At 47.8% G+C, this 23,465-nt stretch overlaps 1 long non-coding RNA gene across 1 annotated transcript in view; it reads left to right on the top strand.

The window, feature by feature from the left end:
• Positions 1–5,802: 5,802 nt before the first annotated feature.
• The window catches only part of LOC134993150 (uncharacterized), a 122,539-nt gene continuing 104,876 nt past the window's right edge, over positions 5,803–23,465 (top strand). The window contains exons 1-2 of the long non-coding RNA XR_010197037.1: positions 5,803–5,822; positions 17,326–17,460. This is a non-coding gene — a long non-coding RNA (uncharacterized LOC134993150). The remainder of the gene's footprint in view (positions 5,823–17,325; positions 17,461–23,465) is intronic.

The following is a 23,465-nucleotide window of genomic DNA, read 5'->3' as shown; positions in this document are numbered from 1 at the left end:
GAGGATATTATACCATGGACAGGGTCAGGATACAGCGTGTGTGATAGTGGGGAGGATATTATACCATGGACAGGGTCAGGATACAGCGTGTGTGATAGTGGGAGGATATTATACCATGGACAGGGTCAGGATACAGCGTGTGTGATAGTGGGGAGGATATTATACCATGGACAGGGTCAGGATACAGCGTGTGTGATAGTGGGAGGATATTATACCATGGACAGGGTCAGGATACAGTGTGTGTGATAGTGGGGGGAGGATATTATACCATGGACAGGGTCAGGATACAGCGTGTGTGATAGTGGGGGGAGGATATTATACCATGGACAGGGTCAGGATACAGTGTGTGTGATAGTGGGAGGATATTATACCATGGACAGGGTCAGGATACAGTGTGTGTGATAGTGGGGGGAGGATATTATGCCATGGACAGGGTCAGGATACAGTGTGTGTGATAGTGGGGAGTATATTATACCATGGACAGGGTCAGGATACAGCGTGTGTGATAGTGGGGGGAGGATATTATACCATGGACAGGGTCAGGATACAGCGTGTGTGATAGTGGGGGGAGGATATTATACCATGGACAGGGTCAGGATACAGTGTGTGTGATAGTGGGAGGATATTATACCATGGACAGGGTCAGGATACAGTGTGTGTGATAGTGGGAGGATATTATACCATGGACAGGGTCAGGATACAGTGTGTGTGATAGTGGAGGATATTATACCATGGACAGGGTCAGGATACAGTGTGTGTGATAGTGGGAGGATATTATACCATGGACAGGGTCAGGATACAGTGTGTGTGATAGTGGGGATGATATTATACCATGGACAGGGTCAGGGTACAGTGTGTGTGATAGTGGGGGGAGGATATTATACCATGGACAGGGTCAGGATACAGCGTGTGTGATAGTGGGAGGATATTATACCATGGACAGGGTCAGGATACAGTGTGTGTGATAGTGGGAGGATATTATACCATGGACAGGGTCAGGATACAGTGTGTGTGATAGTGGGGGGGGATATTATACCATGGACAGGGTCAGGATACAGTGTGTGTGATAGTGGGAGGATATTATACCATGGACAGGGTCAGGATACAGCGTGTGTGATAGTGGGGAGGATATTATACCATGGACAGGGTCAGGATACAGCGTGTGTGATAGTGGGGAGGATATTATACCATGGACAGGGTCAGGATACAGTGTGTGTGATAGTGGGGAGGATATTATACCATGGACAGGGTCAGGATACAGTGTGTGTGATAGTGGGGGGATATTATACCATGGACAGGGTCAGGATACAGTGTGTGTGATAGTGGGGGGGGGATATTATACCATGGACAGGGTCAGGATACAGCGTGTGTGATAGTGGGGGAGGATATTATACCATGGACAGGGTCAGGATACAGCGTGTGTGATAGTGGGGAGGATATTATGCCATGGACAGGGTCAGGATACAGTGTGTGTGATAGTGGGAGGATATTATACCATGGACAGGGTCAGGATACAGCGTGTGTGATAGTGGGAGGATATTATACCATGGACAGGGTCAGGATACAGAGTGTATGATAGTGGGAGGATATTATACCATGGACAGGGTCAGGATACAGCGTGTGTGATAGTGGGGAGGATATTATACCATGGACAGGGTCAGGATACAGCGTGTGTGATAGTGGGGGGATATTATACCATGGACAGGGTCAGGATACAGTGTGTGTGATAGTGGGGGGGGGATATTATACCATGGACAGGGTCAGGATACAGTGTGTATGATAGTGGGAGGATATTATACCATGGACAGGGTCAGGATACAGCGTGTGTGACAGTGGGGAGGATATTATACCATGGACAGGGTCAGGATACAGCGTGTGTGATAGTGGGGGGATATTATACCATGGACAGGGTCAGGATACAGTGTGTGTGATAGTGGGAGGATATTATACCATGGACAGGGTCAGGATACAGCGTGTGTGGTAGTGGGAGGATATTATACCATGGACAGGGTCAGGATACAGTGTGTGTGATAGTGGGAGGATATTATACCATGGACAGGGTCAGGATACAGTGTGTATGATAGTGGGAGGATATTATACCATGGACAGGGTCAGGATACAGTGTGTATGATAGTGGGAGGATATTATACCATGGACAGGGTCAGGATACAGCGTGTGTGACAGTGGGGAGGATATTATACCATGGACAGGGTCAGGATACAGCGTGTGTGATAGTGGGGGGATATTATACCATGGACAGGGTCAGGATACAGTGTGTGTGATAGTGGGAGGATATTATACCATGGACAGGGTCAGGATACAGCGTGTGTGGTAGTGGGAGGATATTATACCATGGACAGGGTCAGGATACAGCGTGTGTGATAGTGGGAGGATATTATACCATGGACAGGGTCAGGATACAGTGTGTATGATAGTGGGAGGATATTATACCATGGACAGGGTCAGGATACAGCGTGTGTGACAGTGGGGAGGATATTATACCATGGACAGGGTCAGGATACAGCGTGTGTGATAGTGGGGGGATATTATACCATGGACAGGGTCAGGATACAGTGTGTGTGATAGTGGGAGGATATTATACCATGGACAGGGTCAGGATACAGCGTGTGTGGTAGTGGGAGGATATTATACCATGGACAGGGTCAGGATACAGTGTGTGTGATAGTGGGGGGGGGATATTATACCATGGACAGGGTCAGGATACAGTGTGTGTGATAGTGGAGGATATTATACCATGGACAGGGTCAGGATACAGTGTGTGTGATAGTGGGGGGGATATTATACCATGGACAGGGTCAGGATACAGTGTGTGTGATAGTGGGGGGGGATATTATACCATGGACAGGGTCAGGATACAGAGTGTGTGATAGTGGGGAGGATATTATACCATGGACAGGGTCAGGATACAGTGTGTGTGATAGTGGGGGGAGGATATTATACCATGGACAGGGTCAGGATACAGTGTGTGTGATAGTGGGGAGGATATTATACCATGGACAGGGTCAGGATACAGTGTGTGTGATAGTGGGGGGAGGATATTATACCATGGACAGGGTCAGGATACAGTGTGTGTGATAGTGGGGAGGATATTATACCATGGACAGGGTCAGGATACAGTGTGTGTGATAGTGGGAGGATATTATACCATGGACAGGGTCAGGATACAGTGTGTGTGATAGTGGGGAGGATATTATACCATGGACAAGGTCAGGATACAGCGTGTGTGATAGTGGGAGGATATTATACCATGGACAGGGTCAGGATACAGTGTGTGTGATAGTGGGGGGAGGATATTATACCATGGACAAGGTCAGGATACAGCGTGTGTGATATTGGGAGGATATTATACATGGACAGGGTCAGGATACAGTGTGTGTGATAGTGGGGGGAGGATATTATACCATGGACAAGGTCAGGATACAGCGTGTGTGATAGTGGGAGGATATTATACCATGGACAGGGTCAGGATACAGTGTGTGTGATAGTGGGGGGAGGATATTATACCATGGACAGGATCAGGATACAGTGTGTGTGATAGTGGGGGGGGATATTATACCATGGACAGGGTCAGGATACAGTGTGTGTGATAGTGGGGAGGATATTATACCATGGACAGGGTCAGGATACAGTGTGTGTGATAGTGGGGGGGGGGATATTATACCATGGACAGGGTCAGGATACAGTGTGTGTGATAGTGGGGGGAGGATATTATACCATGGACAGGGTCAGGATACAGTGTGTGTGATAGTGGGAGGATATTATGCCATGGACAGGGTCAGGATACAGTGTGTGTGATAGTGGGGGGATATTATACCATGGACAGGGTCAGGATACAGTGTGTGTGATAGTGGGGGGGGGGATATTATACCATGGACAGGGTCAGGATACAGTGTGTGTGATAGTGGGAGGATATTATACCATGGACAGGGTCAGGATACAGCGTGTGTGATAGTGGGGAGGATATTATACCATGGACAGGGTCAGGATACAGTGTGTGTGATAGTGGGGGGGATATTATACCATGGACAGGGTCAGGATACAGTGTGTGTGATAGTGGGAGGATATTATACCATGGACAGGGTCAGGACACAGTGTGTGTGATAGTGGGAGGATATTATACCATGGACAGGGTCAGGATACAGTGTGTGTGATAGTGGGGAGGATATTATACCATGGACAGGGTCAGGATACAGTGTGTGTGATAGTGGGAGGATATTATACCATGGACAGGGTCAGGATACAGTGTGTGTGATAGTGGGAGGATATTATACCATGGACAGGGTCAGGATACAGTGTGTGTGATAGTGTGAGGATATTATACCATGGACAGGGTCAGGATACAGTGTGTGTGATAGTGGGGAGGATATTATACCATGGACAGGGTCAGGATACAGTGTGTGTGATAGTGGGGAGGATATTATACCATGGACAGGGTCAGGATACAGTGTGTGTGATAATGGGAGGATATTATACATGGACAGGGTCAGGATACAGTGTGTGTGATAGTGGGGGGATATTATACCATGGACAGGGTCAGGATACAGCGTGTGTGATAGTGGGGGGATATTATACCATGGACAGGGTCAGGATACAGTGTGTGTGATAGTGGGGAGGATATTATACCATGGACAGGGTCAGGATACAGTGTGTGTGATAGTGGGGGGAGGATATTATACCATGGACAGGGTCAGGATACAGTGTGTGTGATAGTGGGGGGAGGATATTATACCATGGACAGGGTCAGGATACAGTGTGTGTGATAGTGGGAGGATATTATACCATGGACAGGGTCAGGATACAGCGTGTGTGATAGTGGGGGGATATTATACCATGGACAGGGTCAGGATACAGCGTGTGTGATAGTGGGGAGGATATTATACCATGGACAGGGTCAGGATACAGTGTGTGTGATAGTGGGAGGATATTATACCATGGACAGGGTCAGGATACAGTGTGTGTGATAGTGGGAGGATATTATACCATGGACAGGGTCAGGGTACAGTGTGTGTGATAGTGGGGAGGATATTATACCATGGACAGGGTCAGGATACAGTGTGTGTGATAGTGGGGGGATATTATACCATGGACAGGGTCAGGATACAGTGTGTGTGATAGTGGGAGGATATTATACCATGGACAGGGTCAGGATACAGCGTGTGTGATAGTGGGGGGAGGATATTATACCATGGACAGGGTCAGGATACAGTGTGTGTGATAGTGGGGGGAGGATATTATACCATGGACAGGGTCAGGATACAGTGTGTGTGATAGTGGGGAGGATATTATACCATGGACAGGGTCAGGATACAGTGTGTGTGATAGTGGGAGGATATTATACCATGGACATGGTCAGGATACAGCGTGTGTGATAGTGGGAGGATATTATACCATGGACAGGGTCAGGATACAGTGTGTGTGATAGTGGGAGGATATTATACCATGGACAGGGTCAGGATACAGTGTGTGTGATAGTGGGGGGGAGGATATTATACCATGGACAGGGTCAGGATACAGTGTGTGTGATAGTGGGGAGGATATTATACCATGGACAGGGTCAGGATACAGTGTGTGTGATAGTGGGGGGATATTATACCATGGACAGGGTCAGGATACAGCGTGTATGATAGTGGGGGGATATTATGCCATGGTCAGGGTACAGTGTGATAGTGGGGGGGGACGCGGAGCGGAGTTGTGGATGCGGATCGGGGGGTGCACAGAGCGGGGGCGGAGGGATGGTTATGAGGGGACTCTGATTACTGATCATGTCTGTATTATTATTGCAGGTCTGCGAGGAGAACAAGGTGAGACATTGGGTGATATATACACTGCACTCTCTCTGGGTCCAGTAATGGGGATATGTATGTATATAGGGGCTGTACATGTACAGATGGGTCCTCCGTTATCTTGACTGTTTCTGCGAGACGGAGGATTAGTCACGCCTAGACGATAGCTTAGGTTGCCGAGTTTACTCATGGACAGGCGCGTTGAGCCGCAACTAGATACTCAGCATGCAATACACATCTCCACCACTGGGTGGCCAATGCTCCGCTAATCCAGTACTTTAGTTTGAATAGCGGCGGATTGATCTACAGTACAAGCTCCGGCAAATGGTCAGTGACGACTGTAATGTTAATATACAGTCCTGTACTGCATAGTGTACACACAGATGGTGACCAATGGTCAGACGGACAGAGTTAAAATAAATAAATAGTTTATTCAGATGCAAACGAATGTGTTAAAAACACTTGTGTATGCAGATGCAACTAATGTGTGAAAGGAATAATGTAGCTCATTGACTTTACAATATGTACGGTGCACTAAATGAGCATCTGATTCCCCTGACGGCATAAACGAACACCAATGGGAAGGAATCGCTCTTTGCATTACCTTTACACATGAACTTGTGTATATTCCATGCAGCAATGTACAGTAGGCTAGTGGTGAAGGCTCCAACCTCCCACGCTGAGGGTCCCGGGTTCGATTCCCAAAGTGCCATTGTATTTTTTCCCCCTGACATTCACTTTATTAATTTTTTTTTTTCTGTGTAATCCATTGTAAAACATTTAATGGAAGGGTGCACACAGGTTTCACATAAATCAGGGTAAATCTGCAGGAGCGACTCATTCCGCTATGTAACCGGTAATGAGCAGCTGTAGACATACCAGTAAATATAAATTAGTGTATTCTGACGCAACTAACTGTTCGAGCAACACAGTACTGTAGATTGCGGCATTAGAAAATCTCTGTTGTACTTTTATACAACTCGGTAATTTACTAAGAATTTGTATTCTCAATCACTGCCGACAATAGCCAAACACTGCCGGGAATACATAGTATTCATATAGACCTGCTTTTTGCTGGCGTGTTCAGATAGTCATGCACGATCAGTGAGATTATACTTAGAATCTCCATTGTAATCTTTCTATACTTAGAAAGATTACAATGGAGAGAGATTAAAGCTCTTCCCTAAGTTTCTGGATGCTAAATCACAGTCCTTAGTATCTCTGTACAGTATGTTCTATTAGTGTACTAATTAGCACGAACAGCTTGTAACATACAACACATATTCTCACAACACAGATTCTCTAACACCGACGATCTACAGTACTGTGTTGCTCGAACAGTTAGTTGCGTCAGAATACACTAATTTATATTTCTCTAACGTCCTAGTGGATGCTGGGGACTCCGTCAGGACCATGGGATTAGCGGCTCCGCAGGAGACAGGGCACAAAATAAAGCTTTAGGATCAGGTGGTGTGCACTGGCTCCTCCCCCTATGACCCTCCTCCAAGCCTCAGTTAGGTTTTTGTGCCCGTCCGAGCAGGGTGCAATCTAGGTGGCTCTCCTAAAGAGCTGCTTAGAAAAAAGTTTTTAGGTTTTTTATTTTCAGTGAGTCCTGCTGGCAACAGGCTCACTGCATCGAGGGACTTAGGGGAGAGAAGTCAACTCACCTGCGTGCAGGATGGATTGGCTTCTTAGGCTACTGGACACCATTAGCTCCAGAGGGATCGAACACAGGGCCCAGCCATGGAGTCCGGTCCCGGAGCCGCGCCGCCGACCCCCCTTGCAGATGCCGAAGATGGAAGAGGTCCAGAAGCAGGCGGCAGAAGACTTTTCAGTCTTCCTGAGGTAGCGCACAGCACTGCAGCTGTGCGCCATTGTTGTCAGCACACTTCACACAGCGGTCACGGAGGGTGCAGGGCGCTGGGGGGGCGCCCTGGGCAGCAATGTATAATACCTTTTTATGGCTAAAAAATACATCACATATAGCCCTTGAGGCTATATGGATGTATTTAACCCCTGCCAGATCTCACAAACTCCGGAGAAGAGCCCGCCGAAATAGGGGGCGGGGCTTATTCTCCTCAGCACACAGCGCCATTTTCCTGCTCAGCTCCGCTGTGAGGAAGGCTCCCAGGACTCTCCCTGCACTGCACTACAGAAACAGGGTAAAACAGAGAGGGGGGGCACTTTTTTTGGCGATATTACTATATTTAAGCTGCTATAAGGATACAACACTTATATAGGGTTGTTCCCATATATATTATAGCGCTTGGGTGTGTGCTGGCAAACTCTCCCTCTGTCTCCCCAAAGGGCTAGTGGGGTCCTGTCTTCAATAGAGCATTCCCTGTGTGTCTGCTGTGTGTCGGTACGTGTGTGTCGACATGTATGAGGACGATGTTGGTGTGGAGGCAGAGCAATTGCCGGTAATGGTGATGTCACCCCCCAGGGAGTCGACACCGGAATGGATGGCTTTGTTTATGGAATTACGTGATAATGTCAGCACATTACAAAAATCAGTTGACGACATGAGACGGCCGGAAAACCAGTTAGTACCTGCCCAGGCGTCTCAGACACCGTCAGGGGCTGTAAAAACGCCCTTTACCTCAGTCGGTCGACACAGACCCAGACACGGACACTGAATCTAGTGTCGACGGTGAAGAAACAAACGTATTTTCCAGTAGGGCCACACGTTATATGATCACGGCAATGAAGGAGGCTTTGCATATCTCTGATACTACAAGTACCACAAAAAGGGGTATTATGTGGGGGGGTGAAAAAACTACCTGTAGTTTTTCCTGAATCAGAGAAATTGAATGATGTATGTGATGAAGCGTGGGTTAACCCCGATAGAAAAGTGCTAATTTCAAAAAAGTTATTAGCATTATACCCTTTCCCACCAGAGGTTAGGGCGCGCTGGGAAACACCCCCTAAGGTGGATAAGGCGCTCACACGCTTATCAAAACAAGTGGCGTTACCGTCTCCTGATACGGCCGCCCTCAAGGATCCAGCTGATAGGAGGCTGGAAACTACCCTAAAAAGTATATACACACATACTGGTGTTATACTGCGACCAGCCATCGCCTCAGCCTGGATGTGCAGTGCTGGGGTGATCTGGTCGGATTCCCTGACTGAAAATATTGATACCCTGGATAGGGACAGTATTTTACAGACTTTAGAGCAATTAAAGGATGCTTTTCTTTATATGCGAGATGCTCAGAGGGATATTTGCACTCTGGCATCGAGAGTAAGTGCGATGTCCATATCTGCCAGAAGAAGTTTATGGACACGACAGTGGTCAGGTGATGCGGATTACCAAACGGCATATGGAAGTATTGCCGTATAAAGGGGAGGAATTATTTGGCGTCGGTCTATCGGATTTGGTGGCCACGGCAACTGCCGGAAAATCCACCTTTTTACCTCAGACCCCCTCCCAACAGAAAAAGACACCGTCTTTTCAGCCGCAGTCCTTTCGGTCCTATAAGAAGCGGGCAAAAGGACAGTCATATCTGCCCCGAGGCAGAGGAAAGGGTAAGAGAGGGGCAGCAAGCAGCCCCTGCCCAGGAACAGAAGCCCTCCCAGGGTTCTGCAAAGCCCCCCAGCATGACGCTGGGGCCTTACAAGCGGACTCAGGAACGGTGGGGGTCGACTCAAGAATTTCAGCGCGCAGTGGGCTTGCTCACAGGTGGACCCCTGGATCCTGCAGGTACAGTAGTATCTCAGGGTTACAGGTTGGAATTCGAGAAGTCTCCCCCTCGCCGGTTCCTAAAGTCTGCTTTGCCAACGTCTCCCTCAGACAGGGCGACGGTATTGGAAGCCATTCACAAGCTGTTTTCTCAGCAGGTGATAGTCAAGGTACCCCTCCTACAACAGGAAAAGGGGTATTACTCCACGCTATTTGTGGTACCGAAGCCGGACGGCTCGGTAAGACCTATTCTAAATCTGAAATCTTTGAACCTGTACATACAAAAATTCAAGTTCAAGATGGAATCACTCAGAGCAGTGATAGCGAATCTGGAAGAAGGGGACTTTATGGTGTCCCTGGACATAAAAGATGCTTACCTGCATGTCCCAATTTGCCCTTCACATCAAGGGTACCTCAGGTTCGTGGTGCAAAACTGTCATTATCAGTTTCAGACGCTGCCGTTTGGATTGTCCACGGCACCTCGGGTCTTTACCAAGGTAATGGCCGAAATGATGATCCTTCTGCGAAGAAGAGGCGTATTAATTATCCCTTACTTGGACGATCTCCTGATAAGGGCAAGGTCCAGAGAACAGCTGGAGGACGGAGTAGCACTAACCCAAGTAGTGCTGCAACAACACGGGTGGATTCTGAATTTTCCAAAATCTCAGTTGACCCCGACAACACGTCTGCTGTTCCTGGGAATGATTCTGGACACGGTTCAGAAAAAGGTGTTTCTTCCGGAGGAGAAAGCCAAGGAGTTATCCGAACTTGTCAGGAACCTCCTAAAACCAGGAAAAGTGTCTGTGCATCAATTCTCAAGAGTCCTGGGAAAGATGGTGGCTTCTTACGAAGCAATCCCATTCGGCAGATTCCACGCACGAACTTTTCAGTGGGATCTGCTGGACAAATGGTCCGGATCGCATCTGCAGATGCATCAGCGGATAACCTTATCGCCACGGACAAGGGTGTCTCTTCTGTGGTGGTTGCAGAGTGCTCATCTGTTAGAAGGCCGCAGATTCGGCATACAGGACTGGGTCCTGGTGACCACGGATGCCAGTCTGAGAGGCTGGGGAGCGGTCACACAGGGAAGAAACTTCCAGGTAGTATGGTCAAGCCTGGAGATGTCTCTTCACATAAATATACTGGAGCTAAGAGCGATTTACAATGCTCTAAGCCTGGCAAAACCCCTGCTTCAGGGTCAGCCGGTGTTGATCCAGTCGGACAACATCACGGCAGTCGCCCATGTAAACAGACAGGGGGGCAGAAGAAGCAGGAGAGCAATGGCAGAAGCTGCAAGGATTCTTCGCTGGGCGGAAGATCATGTGATAGCACTGTCAGCAGTGTTCATTCCGGGAGTGGACAACTGGGAAGCAGACTTCCTCAGCAGACACGATCTACACCCGGGAGAGTGGGGACTTCATCCAGAAGTCTTCCACATGATTGTGAACCGTTGGGAAAAACCAAAGGTGGATATGATGGCGTCTCGCCTCAACAAAAAACTGGACAGGTATTGCGCCAGGTCAAGAGACCCTCAGGCAATAGCTGTGGACGCTCTGGTAACACCGTGGGTGTTCCAGTCAGTGTATGTGTTTCCTCCTCTGCCTCTCATACCCAAAGTACTGAGAATTATACGGCAAAGGGGAGTAAGAACGATACTCGTGGCTCCGGATTGGCCAAGAAGAACTTGGTACCCGGAACTTCAGGAGATGCTCACGGAAAATCCGTGGCCTCTACCTCTAAGACGGGACCTGATTCAGCAGGGACCGTGTCTATTCCAAGACTTACCGCGGCTGCGTTTGACGGCGTGGCGGTTGAACGCCGAATTCTAAGGGAAAAAGGCATTCCAGTAGAGGTCATTCCTACACTGGTTAAAGCCAGGAAGGAGGTGACTGCACAACATTATCACCGCATTTGGAGAAAATATGTTGCGTGGTGTGAGGCCAGGAAGGCCCCCACGGAGGAATTTCAATTGGGTCGATTCCTACATTTCCTGCAAACAGGATTGTCTATGGGCCTCAAGTTGGGGTCCATTAAGGTTCAAATTTCGGCCCTGTCGATTTTCTTCCAGAAAGAATTGGCTTCAGTTCCTGAAGTCCAGACTTTTGTAAAAGGAGTACTACATATACAGCCCCCGGTTGTGCCCCCAGTGGCTCCGTGGGACCTTAATGTAGTTTTGGATTTTCTCAAATCCCATTGGTTTGAGCCACTCAAATCGGCGGATTTGAAATATCTTACATGGAAAGTAACCATGCTACTGGCCCTGGCTTCAGCCAGGAGAGTGTCAGAATTGGCGGCTTTATCGTATAAAAGCCCATATCTGATTTTCCATTCGGACAGGGCAGAACTGCGGACGCGTCCTCATTTTCTGCCTAAGGTGGTGTCAGCGTTTCACCTGAACCAGCCTATTGTGGTGCCTGCGGCTACTAGCGATTTGGAGGATTCCAAGTTGCTGGACGTTGTCAGGGCATTGAAAATATATATTTCAAGGACGGCTGGAGTCAGAAAATCTGACTCGCTGTTTATACAGTATGCACCCAACAAGCTGGGTGCTCCTGGTTCTAAGCAGACGATTGCTCGTTGGATTTGTAGCACAATTCAACTTGCACATTCTGTGGCAGGCCTGCCACAGCCTAAATCTGTCAAGGCCCATTCCACAAGGAAGGTGGGCTCATCCTGGGCGGCTGCCCGAGGGGTCTCGGCATTACAACTCTGCCGAGCAGCTACGTGGTCGGGGGAGAACACGTTTGTAAAATTCTACAAATTTGATACCCTGGCTAAAGAGGACCTGGAGTTCTCTCATTCGGTGCTGCAGAGTCATCCGCACTCTCCCGCCCGTTTGGGAGCTTTGGTATAATCCCCATGGTCCTGACGGAGTCCCCAGCATCCACTAGGACGTTAGAGAAAATAAGATTTTACTTACCGATAAATCTATTTTCTCGTAGTCCGTAGTGGATGCTGGGCGCCCATCCCAAGTGCGGATTGTCTGCAATACTTGTACATAGTTATTGTTACAAAAAAATCGGGTTGTTCTTGTTGTGAGCCGTCTGTTCAGAGGCTCCTACGTTGTCATACTGTTAACTGGGTTCAGATCACAAGTTGTACGGTGTGATTGGTGTGGCTGGTATGAGTCTATACCCCCCCCGGGATTCAAAATCCTTCTTATTGTGTACGCTCGTCCGGGCACAGTATCCTAACTGAGCTTGGAGGAGGGTCATAGGGGGAGGAGCCAGTGCACACCACCTGATCCTAAAGCTTTATTTTTGTGCCCTGTCTCCTGCGAGCCGCTAATCCCCATGGTCCTGACGGAGTCCCCAGCATCCACTACGGACTACGAGAAATAGATTTATCGGTAAGTAAAATCTTATTTTTCTGGTATGTCTATAGGTGCGCATTACCGCTGTGTATTTTAGATAGCAAATGAATCGCTCCTGCAGATTTACCCCGATTTGTGTGAAACCTGTGTGCACCCTTCCTTTGAATGTTTTACAATGGATTACACAGTAAAAAAAATAATAACAAAGTGAATGTCACAGGGGAACACACAAAAAAAAAATTGGCACTTTGGGAATCGAAACCCGGGACTCTCAGCATGGCAGACAGGAGCCTTCATTGCTAGCCCACAACACTCCATGGAAGATTTACAAGCTCATGTGTAAAAAGTACTGCAAAGAGCGATTCCTTCCCATTGGTGTTTGTTTATGCCGTTATGGGACTCGGACGCTCATTTTGTGCACTATACATACTGTAAAGTCAATGAGCTACATTATTCCTTTCACACATTAGTTGCGTCTGCATACACAAGAGTTTTAATACGTTCATTTGCGTCTGTATAAACTATACACAGTGCACACAGTGATTTGGCATCCCAAGGAACATAGGGAGGAGCTCTTATCTCTCCCTATTATACTTAATACTACGGGATTTTGGACACTCACATATCCCTAACATCAATAGACCCATACTGTATCTGTAACACGTTCGTTTGCATCTGTATATGCTGTACTATTTGCGTCTGTACTGTATATACTGTTATATACTGTATGACATACTGTAGCATAATGTAGCGTAATGAGACGCACCAGTAAAGTAGGTTCTTACGCTGTAGTTCAGTATTGTTATTTTAATGGAGACCCCACGCATGCGCATTGGTGATTTTAAAAAGCGACATCTGATGGATGATCTTAGGTATTACACTCAAAGGTAACGCCATTCGCTCTGTGCGCCTCCCTTCGACTAGGCGCGCCTCCTTGTGCCCAAGCACGCTGCGTATGCCTGATCGCGACTAACGCCTCAGTCAGCCAAGATAACGGAGGACCCATCTGTATGTAGTATACAGAACATAAGGAAAGATCACCCAGTAATGAGGGGAAGTGATAGAAACATCTTAGAAATACCGTCCTGCAATTATTACATCTATATCCATCTCCTAGTGTACATATCCTGCCTGCCTCCTCTTCTTCCTCTTCCTCATGTTATTATATATGGGTTGGTATTGTGTGACCTACGGGGTCCCGGCATTTAGAAGGTCGGCGGGGTAGCACAATGTAGACCCTTGCGGGCTCGGAGGCTGAGGTTCTATTACCTCTCAGCGGGTGTCATGGACACAGATGATTGGAAGTAATCCCTGCTAGACGCCATTATCAGATCAGAGTACAGTAAGGGAGCAGAGTCATTATCCCGTTACATAACACGCCGTACATTGCGGCTTCTGGGCGCTAGCAGCGATCACATGTAACACGGGTCATTTTAAGGCATTATAGGTACAGTAAGTTGAACATACAGGATGGTATCAAATTATACCGCACCCATAGTAATCAGGTTTAGCTGTGGGCCCTGTGGTAGGAATGGTGTATCCTGTGGACCCTGTGGTAGGAATGGTGTATCCTGTGGTAGGAATGGTGTATCCTGTGGGCCCTGTGGTAGGATGGTGTATCCTGTGGACTCTGTGGTAGGAATGGTGTATCCTGTGGACCCTGTGGTAGGAATGGTGTATCCTGTGGTAGGAATGGTGTATCCTGTGGACCCTGTGGTAGGAATGGTGTATCCTGTGGACACTGTGGTAGGAATGGTGTATCCTGTGGTAGGAATGGTGTATCCTGTGGGCCCTGTGGTAGGATCGGTGTATCCTGTGTAGGAACAGTGTATCCTGTGGACCCTGTGGTAGGAATGGTGTATCCTGTGACCCTGTGGTAGGAATGGTGTATCTGTGGACCCTGTGGTAGGAATGGTGTATCCTGTGGAAGGAATGGTGTATCCTGTGAACCCTGTGGTAGGAATGGTGTATCCTGTGGACCCTGTGGTAGGAATGGTGTATCCTGTGGTAGGAATGGTGTATCCTGTGGACCCTGTGGTAGGAATGGTGTATCCTGTGGACACTGTGGTAGGAATGGTGTATCCTGTGGTAGGAACAGTGTATCCTGTGGGCCCTGTGGTAGGAACGGTGTATGCTGTGGTAGGAACAGTGTATCCTGTGGACCCTGTGGTAGGAATGGTGTATCCTGTGGACACTGTGGTAGGAATGGTGTAGCCTGTTGGACCCTGTGGTAGGAATGGTGTATCCTGTGGACCCTGTGGTAGGAATGGTGTATCTGTGGACCCTGTGGTAGGAATGGTGTATCCTGTGGTAGGAATGGGGTATCCTGTGGTAGGAATGGGGTATCCTGTGGACCCTGTGGTAGGAATGGTGTATCTGTGGTAGGAATGGTGTATCCTGTGGACACTGTGGTAGGAATGGTATATCCTGTGGGCCCTGTGGTAGGAACGGTGTATGCTGTGGTAGGAACAGTGTATCCTGTGGCCCCAGTGGTAGGAATGGTGTATCCTGTGGACACTGTGGTAGGAAATGGTGTAGCCTGTGGACCCTGTGGTAGGAATGGTGTATCCTGTGGACCCTGTGGTAGGAATGGTGTATCCTGTGGACCCTGTGTAGGAATGGTGTATCTGTGGTAGGAATGGGGTATCCTTTGGTAGAATGGGGTATCCTGTGGGACCCTGTGGTAGGAATGGTGTATCCTGTGGTAGGAATGGTGTATCCTGTGGACACTGTGGTAGGAATGGTGTATCCTGTGGACACTGTGGTAGGAATGGTGTATCCTGTGGACCCTGTGGTAGGAATGGTGAATCCTGTGTAGGAATTATGTATCCTGTGGTAGGAATGGTGTATCCTGTGGACACTGTGGTAGGAATGGTGTATCCTGTGGACCCTGTGGTAGGAATGGTGTATCCTGTGGACCCTGTGGTAGGAATGGTGTATCCTGTAGACCCTGTGGTAGGAATGGTGTATCCTGTGGACCCTGTGGTAGGAATGGTGTGTCCTGTGGACCCTGTGGTAGGAATGGTGTATCCTGTGGACCCTGTGGTAGGAATGGTGTATCCTGTGGTAGGAATGGTGTATCCTGTGGACCCTGTGGTAGGAATGGTGGACACTGTGGTAGGAATGGTGTATCCTGTGGACACTGTGGTAGGAATGGTCTATCCTGTGAACACTCTGGTAGGAATGGTGTATCCTGTGGACACTGTGGTAGGAATGGTGTATCCTGTGGACACTGTGGTAGGAATGGTGTATCCTGTGGACACTGTGGTAGGAATGGTGTATCCTGTGGACCCTTTGGTAGGAATGGTGTATCCTGTGGTAGGAATGGTGTATCCTGTGGTAGGAATGGTGTATCCTGAGGACACTGTGGTAGGAATGGTGTATCCTGTGGACACTGTGGTAGGAATGGTGTATCCTGTGGACACTTTGGTAGGAATGGTGTATCCTGTGGACCCTGTGGTAGAAATGGTGTATCCTGTGGACCCTGTGGTAGGAATGTTGTATCCTGTGGACCCTGTGGTAGGAATGGTGTGTCCTGTGGACCCTGTGGTAGGAATGGTGTGTCCTGTGGACCCTGTGGTAGGAATGGTGTATCCTGTGGACCCTGTGGTAGGAATGGTTTATCCTGTGGTAGGAATGGTGTATCCTGTGGACCCTGTGGTAGGAATGGTGTATCCTGTGGTAGGAATGGTATATCCTGTGGACACTGTGGTAGGAATGGTGTATCCTGTGGACACTGTGGTAGGAATGGTGTATCCTGTGGACACTGTGGTAGGAATGGTGTATCCTGTGGACACTGTGGTAGGAATGGTGTATCCTGTGGACCCTGTGGTAGGAATGGTGTATCCTGTGGTAGGAATGGTGTATCCTGTGGTAGGAATGGTGTATCCTGAGGACACTGTGGTAGGAATGGTGTATCCTGTGGACACTGTGGTAGGAATGGTGTATCCTGTGGACCCTGTGGTAGGAATAGTGTATCCTGTGGACCCTGTGGTAGGAATGGTGTGTCCTGTGGACCCTGTGGTAGGAATGGTGTGTCCTGTGGACCCTGTGGTAGGAATGGTGTATCCTGTGGACCCTGTGGTAGGAATGGTGTATCCTGTGGTAGGAATGGTGTATCATGTGGACCCTGTGGTAGGAATGGTGTGTCCTGTGGGCCCTGTGGTAGGAATGGTGTATCCTGTGGACCCTGTGGTAGGAATGGTGTATCCTGTGGTAGGAATGGTGTATCCTGTGGACCCTGTGGTAGGAATGGTGTGTCCTGTGGACCCTGTGGTAGGAATGGTGTATCCTGTGGACCCTGTGGTAGGAATGGTGTATCCTGTGGACCCTGTGGTAGGAATGGTGTATCCTGTGGTAGGAATGGTATATCCTGTGGACACTGTGGTAGGAATGGTGTATCCTGTGGACACTGTGGTAGGAATGGTGTATCCTGTGGACACTGGTAGGAATGGTGTATCCTGTGGACAGTGTGGTAGGAATGGTGTATCCTGTGGACAGTGACATCTTCCCTCTCTCTGTGACTTCAGGCCCTATTGGAGTTCCAGCTGATGTTCCAGAAATCTCCTTTTCGGCGGCTCTCACCGTCCCGTTACCAGAGCCCGGAACCATCGCCTTTGACAAGATTTTGGTGAATGACGAGAGTGCGTACGACCCATTAACCGGTACGTGACCTTTCCTCGTCTGATCGTCACAGGACACCTGCACCCAATCTGTCACAGCGACTCCCCATCGCCCTAATGTACTCCCACAAGCCGGGACTTTTCTTGTGAAGGGCCAGCCTTTCCCTGGCAGCCATATAGTGACGGTTCTCTTCCAGTGGGGGGCAGAGAATGTCACAGAGAAAATAGATCTCAGTGGGGTATTCCAAAGCCTCTCTGCTCACTATATCATGTCTCCGTGTTTACTCTATATGGTTATTATTAACACGTCCCTAGGCACAACATTATTGGCTGGACACCCCCCACCCCCCCAGCAAAAAAAAACAAAAAAACAAACAAACATATATATATATATATATATATATATATATATATATATATATACACATACATACTGTATATATAGAAAAAACAATTCCTGAGTGCGCTATAGTTCTTGTATAGATTGAACGGAATCCTTCCAAATGGATATATCTTATACTGTAGAAGATGAGGTTTTCTGGATTCCTACAGTGATCCACTATCAATCTACACAAGTATTATAGCGCACTCAGGAATTGTGTTTTCTGTTTATGTAAATTAGAGATTTGGAAACGGAGATCTCACCTACAGTGCGGCTATTTTCCTCTGGGCGCAAGATAAGGATAATTTTTTGTGTTATATATAAAGAGAGAGAGAGAATATAACGCGCCCCCCCCCTCCCCGTAGTATAGTATATAACGTGCCTCCCCCTCCCCGTAGTATAGAATATAACGTGCCTCCCCGTAGTATAGAATATAACGTGCCTCCCCCTCCCCGTAGTATAGAATATAACGTGCCTCCCCCTCCCCGTAGTATAGAATATAACGTGCCTCCCCGTAGTATAGAATATAACGTGACTCCCTCCTCCCCGTAGTATAGAATATAACGTGCCTCCCTCTCCCCGTAGTAATAGTATATAACGTGCCTCCCCGTAGTATAGAATATAACGTGCCTCCCTCTCCCCGTAGTAATAGTATATAACGCGCCCCCCCCTCCCCGTAGTATAGAATATAACGTGACTCCCCCCTCCCCGTAGTATAGAATATAACGTGCCTCCCTCTCCCCGTAGTAATAGTATATAACGTGCCTCCCCGTAGTATAGAATATAACGTGACTCCCCCCTCCTCGTAGTATAGAATATAACGTGCCTCCCCCTCCCCGTAGTATAGAATATAACGTGCCTCCCCGTAGTATAGAATATAACGTGACTCCCCCCTCCCCGTAGTATAGTATATAACGTGCCTCCCCCTCCCCGTAGTAAAGAATATAACGTGCCTTCCCCTCCCCGTAGTATAGTATATAACGTGCCTCCCCCTCCCCGTAGTATAGAATATAACGTGCCTCCCTCTCCCCGTAGTATAGTATATAACGTGCCTCCCCCTCCCCGTAGTATAGAATATAACGTGCCTCCCCGTAGTATAGTATATAACGTGCCTCCCCGTAGTATAGTATATAACGCGCCTCCCCCTCCCCGTAGTATAGTATATAACGTGCCTCCCCGTAGTATAGTATATAACGTGCCTCCCCCTCCCAGTAGTATAGAATATAACGTGCCTCCCCCTCCCCGTAGTCTATAATATAACGTGCCTCCCTCTCCCCGTAGTATAGAATATAACGTGCCTCCCCGTAGTATAGTATATAACGTGCCTCCCCCTCCCCGTAGTATAGAATATAACGTGCCTCCCCCTCCCCGTAGTATAGTATATAACGTGCCTCCCCCTCCCCGTAGTATAGAATATAAAGTGCCTCCCCCTCCCCATAGTATAGAATATAACGTGCCTACCCCTCCCCGTAGTATAGTATATAACGTGCCTCCCCCTCCCCGTAGTATAAAATATAACGTGCCTCCCCCTCTCCCCGTAGTATAGAATATAACGTGCCTCCCCGTAGTATAGAATATAACGTGACTCCCCCCTCCCCGTAGTATAGAATATAACGTGCCTCCCTCTCCCCGTAGTAATAATATATAACGTGCCTCCCCGTAGTATAGAATATAACGTGCCTCCCCCTCCCCGTAGTATAGTATATAATGTGCCTCCCACTCCCCGTAGTATAGAAAATAACGTGCCTCCCCCTCCCCGTAGTATAGAATATAACGTGCCTCCCCCTCCCCGTAGTATATAATATAATGCGCCTCCCTCTCCCCGTAGTATAGAATATAACGTGCCTCCCCCTCCCCGTAGTATAGTATATAACGTGCCTCCCCCTCCCCGTAGTATAGATTATAACGTGCCTCCCCCTCCCCGTAGTATAGTATATAACGTGCCTCCCCCTCCCCGTAGTATAGAATATAATGTGCCTCCCCCACCCCGTAGAATAGTATATAACGTGCCTCCCCGTAGTATAGTATATAACGTGCCTCCCCCTCCCCGTAGTATAGTATATAACGTGCCTCCCAGTAGTATAGTATATAACATGCCTCCCCGTAGTATAGTATATAACGTGCCTCCCCGTAGTATAGAATATAACGTGCCTCCCCCTCCCCGTAGTATAGTATATAACATGCCTCCCCGTAGTATAGTATATAACGTGCCTCCCCCTCCCCATAGTATAGAATATAACGTGCCTCCACCTCCCAGTAGTATAGTATATAACGTGCTTCCCCCTCCCTGTAGTATAGTATATAACATGCCTCCCCATAGTATAGTATATAACGTGCCTTCCCGTAGTATAGTATATGATAAAGCTAAATATTTATCGTGTATATAACTCTATATGAGGTCTTAGAACACTATACGCTATCTACGTAAGAAGTACCGTAAGGGTACGCAAGTTGCGTATCGATCGCTTAGCCGTGATCGAGACGCTCAGGCGTCACGTTCACTCACGGCCAAGTGATCACAGGCAGGCAGACTATTGGCTGTTGACTATCGTAATGATTCGCTATAGCGTAGCGGCGCTCGGGACCACGAGGAGATCACCAGCGATGCAGACGCTCACAACGTTAAACCTTTATATCTATACCTTTAGCAATGAAATACACAGCAAACCTTAATGTAGAGACAAAGTGTAAGTGCAACCTTGTGTAACCTGATTAACTACAAAGCTGCTTGAGCGTCACCGACGCTCAGGTAATACTTAACACTAAAAAGAATACACAGATACCTGGGCTTAGGGTCCGAAACCTATTATGTGTATTATGACTATTATACTTGCAAAAAGAATCACAGTACAAATGATACACTACAATATAACATAAACCAACTAACCAGATAACTACACAGGAAATACAATATAATACAATTAAGTCTAATCAAGGGAAAATACGAGAGAAAGAGAAGAGAGGGAGAGAGAGAAATGGCTCACAGTAAGACAATATGATTACGGAGAGAACTTACGCACAAGGGGAACGATCGCATGCGCCTCGATATCCAGCTCCCGATTATCAGCAATGAGAACCGTTGATGAGAGTGAATCTAGATATGGTCGGCCTGCTATTTATGCCCCACACACAATACAATTCAATGGTCCCTACAATCTCATTGTTCATTGGACACAGGAATTCGGCTTCGTATTGTAACAAAAGGTCATAGGTTGATTCATACAGGTGGGCTGTGACTATTTCCAACTGCTCAGGTGGGAGGGAAACTGGGTTTCCCGCCGCATGGGTAATAAAGTGCAAATAAAGTAAATGTTCATAAACTTCTTATGTCCATAACTATTCGCACGAGCGATTGATCTGCTTCAAACCAACACCGGAATATTTCTAATTAAATATTCTTCCGATGGATACTAAACACCACTGTATTACTCCTGTCTGGCCCTTCGTATCAAACAAAGAGGGATTCCTCTGTTCATAAACATTCTATATTAACCAAACTTTCAGAATCTATCAAAGGGACCATGATCTACAAAATACATTATTTGTGAAAATATGTAACGATTGAGTCGCACGCTACGACTACACAAACCTTACCGTAAATACGCATACCGTGCACCAGCGGGTGCACGCAACAGCGGGTATGCGCCTTCACGGGAGAGCGCACGCATGCGCAGCGCGGACCAGTGTGAGGTGCAAATATGGCAGTGTGTATAGAGATATTTTTCTGACTTTGACATATATAACGTGCCTCCCCGTAGTATAGTATATAACGTGCCTCCCTCTCCCCGTAGTATAGAAAATAACGTGCCTCCCCCTTCCCGTAGTATAGTATATAACATTCCTCCCCGTAGTATAGTATATAACGTGCCTCCCCCTCCCCGTAGTATAGTATATAACGTGCCTCCCAGTCGTATAGTATATAACATGCCTCCCCGTAGTATAGTATATAACGTGCCTCCCCGTAGTATAGAATATAACGTGCCTCCCCCTCCCCGTAGTATAGTATATAACATGCCTCCCCGTAGTATAGTATATAACGTGCCTCCCCCTCCCCGTAGTGTAGAATATAACGTGCCTCCCCCTCCCAGTAGTATAGTATATAACGTGCTTCCCCCTCCCTGTAGTATAGTATATAACATGCCTCCCCATAGTATAGTATATAACGTGCCTTCCCGTAGTATAGTATATAACGTGCCTCCCCGTAGTATAGTATATAACGTGCCTCCCTCTCCCCGTAGTATAGAAAATAATATGCCTCCCCCTTCCCGTAGTATAGAATATAACGTGCCTCCTCCTCCTCCCCGTAGTATAGTATATAGCATGCCTCCAAATAGTATAGTATATAACATGCCTCCCCGTAGTATAGTATATAACATGCCTCCCCCTTCCCGTAGTATAGAATATAACGTGCCTCCCCCTCCCCGTAGTATAGAATATAACGTGCCTCCTCCCCGTAGTATAGTATAGAACGTACCTCCCCCTCCCTGTAGTATAGAATATAACGTGACTCCCCCTCCCCGTAGTATAGAATATAAAGTGCCTCCTCCTCCTCCGGGTAGTATAGTATATAATGTGCCTCCCCCTCCCCGTAGTATAGTATATAACATGCCTCCCCGTAGTATAGTATATAACGTGCCTCCCCCTCCCCGTAGTATAGTATATAACGTGCCTCCCCCTCCCTGTAGTATAGTATATAACGTGCCTCCCCGTAGTATAGTATATAACGTGCCTCCCCGTAGTATAGTATATAACGTACCTCCCCCTTCCCGTACTATAGAATATAACGTGCCTCCCCCTCCCCGTAGTATAGAATATAACGTGCCTCCCCCTCCCCGTAGTATAGAATATAACGTGCCTCCCCCTCCCCGTAGTATATAATATAACGTGCCTCCCTCTCCCCGTAGTATAGAATATAACGTGCCTCCCCGTAGTATAGTATATAACGTGCCTCCTCCTCCCCGTAGTATAGAATATAACGTGCCTCCCCCTCCCCGTAGTATAGTATATAACGTGCCTCCCCCTCCCCGTAGTATAGAATATAACGTGCCTCCCCCTCCCCATAGTATAGAATATAACGTGCCTCCCCCTCCCAGTAGTATAGTATATAACGTGCCTCCCCCTCCCCGTAGTATAGAATATAACGTGCCTCCCCCTCTCCCCGTAGTATAGAATATAACGTGCCTCCCCGTAGTATAGAATATAACGTGACTCCCCCCTCCCCGTAGTATAGAATATAACGTGCCTCCCTCTCCCCGTAGTAATAATATATAACGTGCCTCCCCGTAGTATAGAATATAACGAGCCTCCCCCTCCCCGTAGTATAGTATATAACGTGCCTCCCACTCCCCGTAGTATAGAAAATAACGTGCCTCCCCGTAGTATAGAATATAACGTGCATCCCCCTCCCCGTAGTATATAATATAATGCGCCTCCCTCTCCCCGTAGTATAGAATATAACGTGCCTCCCCCTCCCCGTAGTATAGTATATAACGTGCCTCCCCCTCCCCGTAGTATAGATTATAACGTGCCTCCCCCTCCCCGTAGTATAGTATATAACGTGCCTCCCCGTAGTATAGAATATAATGTGCCTCCCCCACCCCGTAGAATAGTATATAACGTGCCTCCCCATAGTATAGTATATAATGTGCCTCCCCCTCCCCGTAGT

This window comes from Pseudophryne corroboree, unplaced genomic scaffold (genome assembly GCF_028390025.1).
Source record: "Pseudophryne corroboree isolate aPseCor3 unplaced genomic scaffold, aPseCor3.hap2 scaffold_1246, whole genome shotgun sequence".
Classification (NCBI taxonomy): domain Eukaryota; kingdom Metazoa; phylum Chordata; class Amphibia; order Anura; family Myobatrachidae; genus Pseudophryne; species Pseudophryne corroboree.
The sequence above is the reverse complement of the archived record's forward strand: the minus strand, read 5'-3'. Positions and strand labels throughout refer to the sequence as shown.